We start from the raw sequence: 5,600 nt of genomic DNA, 5'->3' as shown, positions 1-5,600 counted from the left end.
CCCCGGTGGGAACCGGGGGGGAGGCTGGGCTTACCGGGGCGGGGGGGGAGCTGGAGGCACCGGCGGGGGTAATTTGCTTACTGGAAGCACCGGGAGAGGACTCGGGGGGTGCCGGGAGGGGCACGGGGAGGGTGTATAGGAGCAACGGGAGGAGCTGGAGCAGGGTCCTGGGGCGACTGGGGGCACTGGGGGGGGTACTTGGGTTGTTGGGAGCGCGGCGGGAGGGTGCTGGGGGCGATGAGGAGTACCGGGGGGGGGTTGGGGAGGGAGCTGGGGGTACCGGGAGGGGGACTGGTGTGACACCCCCCCTCCCCCCCCCCCGCAGGGAGCCCCCTTCTCGGTGAAGGTGACGGGCGAGGGGCGGGTGAAGGAGAGCATCACACGCCGGCGCCGCGCCCCCCCCGAGGCCAGCGTGGGCACCGCCTGCGACCTCAGCCTCAAGATGCCGGGGTGAGCGGGGACGGGGGGGCCCTGAGCCTCACGGGGCTGGGGGGGGGGGTGGGCTCAGCAAGCCCCGAGGGGTCCCTGACTGTTCTCGGGGGGTCCCAGAGAGCCCCATGGGGGCCCTGAGCGTCCCCAGGGGGGCCCTGAGTGCTCTATGAGGGCCCTGAGTGTTCCTGGGGGGGCTCAGCAATACCAGTGGGGTCCTTGGGGGGGGCCTGAGGGGTGCCAAAGAGCCCCGTGGGGGCCCTGAGCATCCCTGGGGGGGGCTCAGCAAGCCCTGGGGCCACTGATTGTCCCTGAAAGCTCCCAGTGACCCCTAAGGGTCCCTCAGTGTCCCTGGGGGGCTCCGCAAGCACCATGGGACCCCTGCGTGGCCCTGGGGGGGGCGGCTCAGCAAGCCCTGGGGTGTCCCTGAGCCTTTAAGGGTCCTCAGTGTCCCTGGGGGGGGCTCAGGAGGCTGCTGGGGCAGTTGGGGGGCGCCCCAGGCACCTGTGGGGGGGTAGGAGAGGGTCCTGTGGGCTCTCCTGGGACACCCCCAAGGACCCTTTGGAGGTTCCCAGGGGCACAGGGGGGTCCCAAGAAGCCCCTGAGACCCCCCCCAAGGACCCTTTGGGGGTTCCCGAGGACACATGGGGGTCGCAAGAAGCCCCTGGGACCCCCCCCAAGGACCTTTTGGAGGTTCCCGGGGGCACAGGGGGGTCCCAAGAAGCCCCTGGGACCCCCGCAAGGACCCTTTGGAGGTTCCCAGGGGCACAGGGGGGTCCCAAGAAGCCCCTGAGACCCCCCCCAAGGACCCTTTGGAGGTTCCCAGGGGCACAGGGGGGTCCCAAGAAGCCCCTGAGACCCCCCCCCAAGGACCCTTTGGGGGTTCCCGAGGGACACATGGGGGTCGCAAGAAGCCCCTGGGACCCCCCCCAAGGACCTTTTGGAGGTTCCCGGGGGGCACAGGGGGGTCCCAAGAAGCCCCTGGGACCCCCCCAAGGACCCTTTGGAGGTTCCCAGGGGCACAGGGGACCCCCCCAAGGACCCTTTGGAGGTCCCTCGAGGCCCCTGGGACACCCCAAGGACCCACAGGGTGACCCCGGAGATATGGGGGGCGTCGCCCAAGAACGCCCATGGGACGGAGCGGGGACACACGGGGGGACCCCGGGACCTCTTCTGGCAGGACATATCCCCCCCCCTTGCCCCTATGACACCCCCGTCCCCCCCGTTTTCGGCAGAGCTGAGCGGCCCACGAGGTGACGGCGGTGGTGACGGGCCCCTCGGGGCAGGCGGTGGCGGCCCAAGTGCTGGAGGGGGAGGGCGGCGCCTACAGCATCCGCTTCGTCCCCGCCGAGACCGGCGTCCACGTCGGTCAGCGTCAAGGACCGGGGGGCAGCACGTCCCGGGCAGCCCCTTCCAGTTCACCGTGGGGCCCATGGGCGAGGGCGGCGCCCACAAGGTCCGCGCCGGGGGGGCCCGGCCTCGAGCGGGCCGAGGCCGGCGTGCCAGGTGAGTGGGGGGCACCCCAAAACCCGCCCGACGCCCCCCCCGGGGGGCTCCCCGACTCCCGCTGGGCTGCCCCGACCCTGCGACGGCCCCCGAACCCCCTCCCGGGGTGAAACCCCAACCCGCTCCGGGCCCCCCAAAACTCACCCAGGGCTCCCCCAAGCCCAGCTGGGGACCCTCAACCTGCCTGGGGGGGGGGCTCCCCAAATCCCCTGAGTCCATGAGGGGCTCCCCAAATCCATGAGGGGCTCCCCCAAACCTGGGGGGGGCTCCCTCATCTGAACTGGGGCTCCCCGAAACCCGCGGGAGGGTCCCCAAATCCATCTAAAACTCCCCCAAACCTGGGGGGGGCTCCCTGAGAACTGTGGGGGCTCCCCAAAATCGATGGGGGGCTCCCCAAATCCATCTAGGGCTCCCTAAAACTCACGGGGTGCTCTCCGAAACCCATAGAGGCTCCCCAAAAATCTATGGGGGGCTCCCCAAATCCTAACCGGGGCTCCCCAAATCCATCTGGGGCTCCCTGAAAACCGTAGGGGCTCCCCAAAATCTATGGGGGGGCTCCCCAAATCCATCTAGGGCTCCCTGAAACCCACGGGGGGCTCCCCAAATCCATCTAGGGCTCGCCCAAAACCCACGGGGGGGCTCCCCAATTCCCTGTAGGGCTCCCCTGAAACCCCTAGGGTCTGCCTAACTCCATCTGGGGCTCCCCAAAATTGGGGGGGGCACTCCCTAAATCCTAACTGGGGCTCCCCAAAAACCATCTGAGGCTCCCCCCCCCCCCCAAAACCCGGAGCTCCCCTGAATCCAGCCCGGGCTCCTCGACTGGCCCCCGGGTCCCTCGAACTGGCCCAGCTGGGGAGGAACCGGGGGGCTGCCCCCCGAGATTGGGGGCGGGGGGGGTGTCAAGCCTTCGGAGGGGGCCCTGACACCCCCCCCCCCCCACCTCCCCCCCCCAGCCGAATTCAGCATCTGGACGCGGGAGGCGGGGGCCGGGGGCCTCTCCATCGCCGTGGAGGGACCCAGCAAAGCCGAGATCGCCTTCGAGGACCGCAAGGACGGATCCTGCGGCGTCTCCTACGTTGTCCAGGAGCCCGGTACGGGGCCGGGGGGGGGGGGTGGGGGTTGGGGTGGAGGTGGGGGGGGGGTCAGGGGCAGGCAGGGACGCCCGCCCCCCCCTCCCACTAACGCTGTGTGTCCCCCCCCCGTCCCCAGGCGACTACGAGGTGTCGGTGAAGTTCAACGAGGAGCACATCCCCGAGAGCCCCTTCGTGGTGGCGGCCACGGCCCCCTGCGACGCCGCCCGCCGCCTGACTGTTTCTAGCCTTCAGGTGAGGCACCGGGAGAAACCCCCCCCTCCCACCCCCCCCGGCTGGGCACGGCACCGCCAGGCGCAGGGCTGGGGGGCGGGGGGGGGCAGCACAGCCTCTGGGAGGCGGATTCAGGGGGGTTTGGGGTGTCCGCAGGGTCAGCGTAGCCCCAGAGGGGGATTTAGGGGGGTTTTGGGGGTGTCTGCAGGGTCAGTGGGGCATGGGGGGGGGATTTAGGGGAGTTTTGGGGTGTCCGTAGGGTCAGTGGGGCTCTGGGGGGGGATTTAGGGGGAGTTTTGGGGTGTCCGTAGGGTCAGTGGGGCTCTGGGGGGGATTTAGGGGGGGTTTTGAGGTGTCCGTAGGGTCAGTGGGGCATGGGGGGGGGATTTAGGGGGGTTTTGGGGTGTCCGTAGGGTCAGTGGGGCTCTGGGGGGGATTTAGGGGGAGTTTTGGGGTGTCTGTAGGGTCAGTGGGGCTCTGGGGGGGGATTCAGGGGGGTTTGGGGTGTCTGCAGGGTCAGTGGGGCTCTGGGGGGGGGATTTAGGGGGGGGTTTTGAGGTGTCCGTAGGGTCAGTGGGGCGTGGGGGGGGATTTAGGGGGGTTTTGGGGTGTCTGTAGGGTCAGTGGGGCTCTGGGGGGGGATTTAGGGGAGTTTTGGGGTGTCTGCAGGGTCAGTGGGGGCTCTGGGGGGGGATTTAGGGGGGTTTTGGGGTGTCTGCAGGGTCAGTGGGGCGTGGGGGGGGGATTTAGGGGGGGTTTCAGGGTGTCTGCAGGGTCAGTGGGTCTTGGGGGGGGATGTTAGGGGGGGTTTCAGGGTGTCTGCAGGGTCAGCGTAGCCCACAGGGGGATTTTGGGGGGGTTTCGGGGTGTCTGCAGGGTCAGCGTAGCCTCGGGGCAGCTTTGGGGGGGGGGTTATAGCTTTGGGGGGGGCTCTAATAGCGTTTCTGGAGGGGTTCAGAGGCCCCTCCGTCTTTAGGAGAGTTCAGAGCGGGGGGGGTCGGGGGGGGGGGCTGTAGCTCAGGGGGTTTGGGGTCCCTGCGCAGGCAGCCCGTGCCCCCCCCAGCCGTGGCGGGTCCCGGGGGTCTTCTCTCGTGTCTCTTTTAAAGGCTATTAACAGCCCCCCCTGTCGCCCCCCCCCTTCCCCCCCAGCTCGGGGGGGGGGCGACCCCGGGGCCCGGAGGGGCCTTAGCGGGAGAGAACGGCCCCCCCCAAGACCCCCCCCAAACCCCGGGGACCCCCGTTCTCTCCCGTTAAGCTCTCCGGCCCCACAAGGTAAGTGGGGCGTGGGGTGGGGGGGGGGCTGCCCTGACACCCCCCAAATTCCCCCGCCCCCTGGGAGACACCCCCCCCCCCCCTCGTTATTTTGGGGTCGGGGCCTCCGCGGGGCCGTGGGGGGGAGGGATCCCCCCCCCTCCGTGGGGATCTCGGGGTGCCAGATCCCTCCTGGGGGCGTTTTGGGGTGCAGGTTCCCCCCCACCCCGGGGTTACTTGGGGTCTCGGACCCACCAGGGTTGTCTGGGGGGGGGGGGGGGGGGGGTGGTGGGTAAACCCCCCCCCGGGTTATTTGGGGTGAGGATTTGGGGGTGTTCATCCCCCCCTGGTTCTTTTTTGGGGGGGGGGGGGTGTTTCTTATCCCACCCTGGTTTTGTGGTGGGTGAGGAGTTGGGGGTGTTATCCCCCCATTTTGGGGGGGGGGGCGGTGAATTTTGGGGGTGTTCTATCCCCTGGGATTGTGGGGGGTGAGGATTTGGGGGTGCTTCCCCCCCTGCTTTTTGGGGGGGGAGGGAAGTTTTTTTTAGGGGGGGAGGTTTTGGGGGCGTTATCCCCCCTGTCTTTTTGGGGGTTGAGAGGATTGGGGGCTGTTATCCTCCTGAATTTTTTGGGGGGGAGGTTTTGGGGGTGTTATCCCCCCCCCCGGGGGTATTTTGGGGGGGTGGAGGGTTTGGGGGGGGGGGGGGGGGTGTCTTCATACCCGCCCCCCCAGAGCCATCCAGGCTGGGATCTGGGGCTCTTGCCCCCCCAACCCCGGTGTCACCCACAAGGGGGGGAGGGTTCGGGGGGGGGCTCCCCCGGGGTTTGGGGGTGTGTGTCCCCCCCCCCCGGTTTCGGGGGGGCTTCTCCCCCCCCCCCAGCTGACGGTGTGTGCCCCCCAGGAGTCGGGGCTGAAGGTGCACCAGCCGGCCTCCTTCGCCGTCAGCCTCAACGGGGCCAAGGGGGTGCTGGACGCCAAGGTGCACAGCCCCTCGGGGGCCCTGGAGGAGTGTCACATCACCGAGGTCACCGAAGGTGAGGGGACCCCCCCCCCCGGGGACCCCCAAAACCCGCCGTGCCCCCCCCCTCCCACCCCCCCAAAACGCCTGC

General features: G+C 69.5%; 1 pseudogene; it reads left to right on the top strand.

The window, feature by feature from the left end:
- Window positions 1–237: 237 nt before the first annotated feature.
- On the top strand, window positions 238–5,530 carry LOC128903159 (filamin-A-like; annotated as a pseudogene).
- The last annotated feature ends 70 nt before the right edge of the window (window positions 5,531–5,600 follow it).

The sequence above is a fragment of the Rissa tridactyla genome (genome assembly GCF_028500815.1).
Source record: "Rissa tridactyla isolate bRisTri1 chromosome 24 unlocalized genomic scaffold, bRisTri1.patW.cur.20221130 SUPER_24_unloc_1, whole genome shotgun sequence".
Classification (NCBI taxonomy): Eukaryota; Metazoa; Chordata; class Aves; order Charadriiformes; family Laridae; genus Rissa; species Rissa tridactyla.
This window is presented reverse-complemented; position numbering and strand designations above follow the sequence as displayed.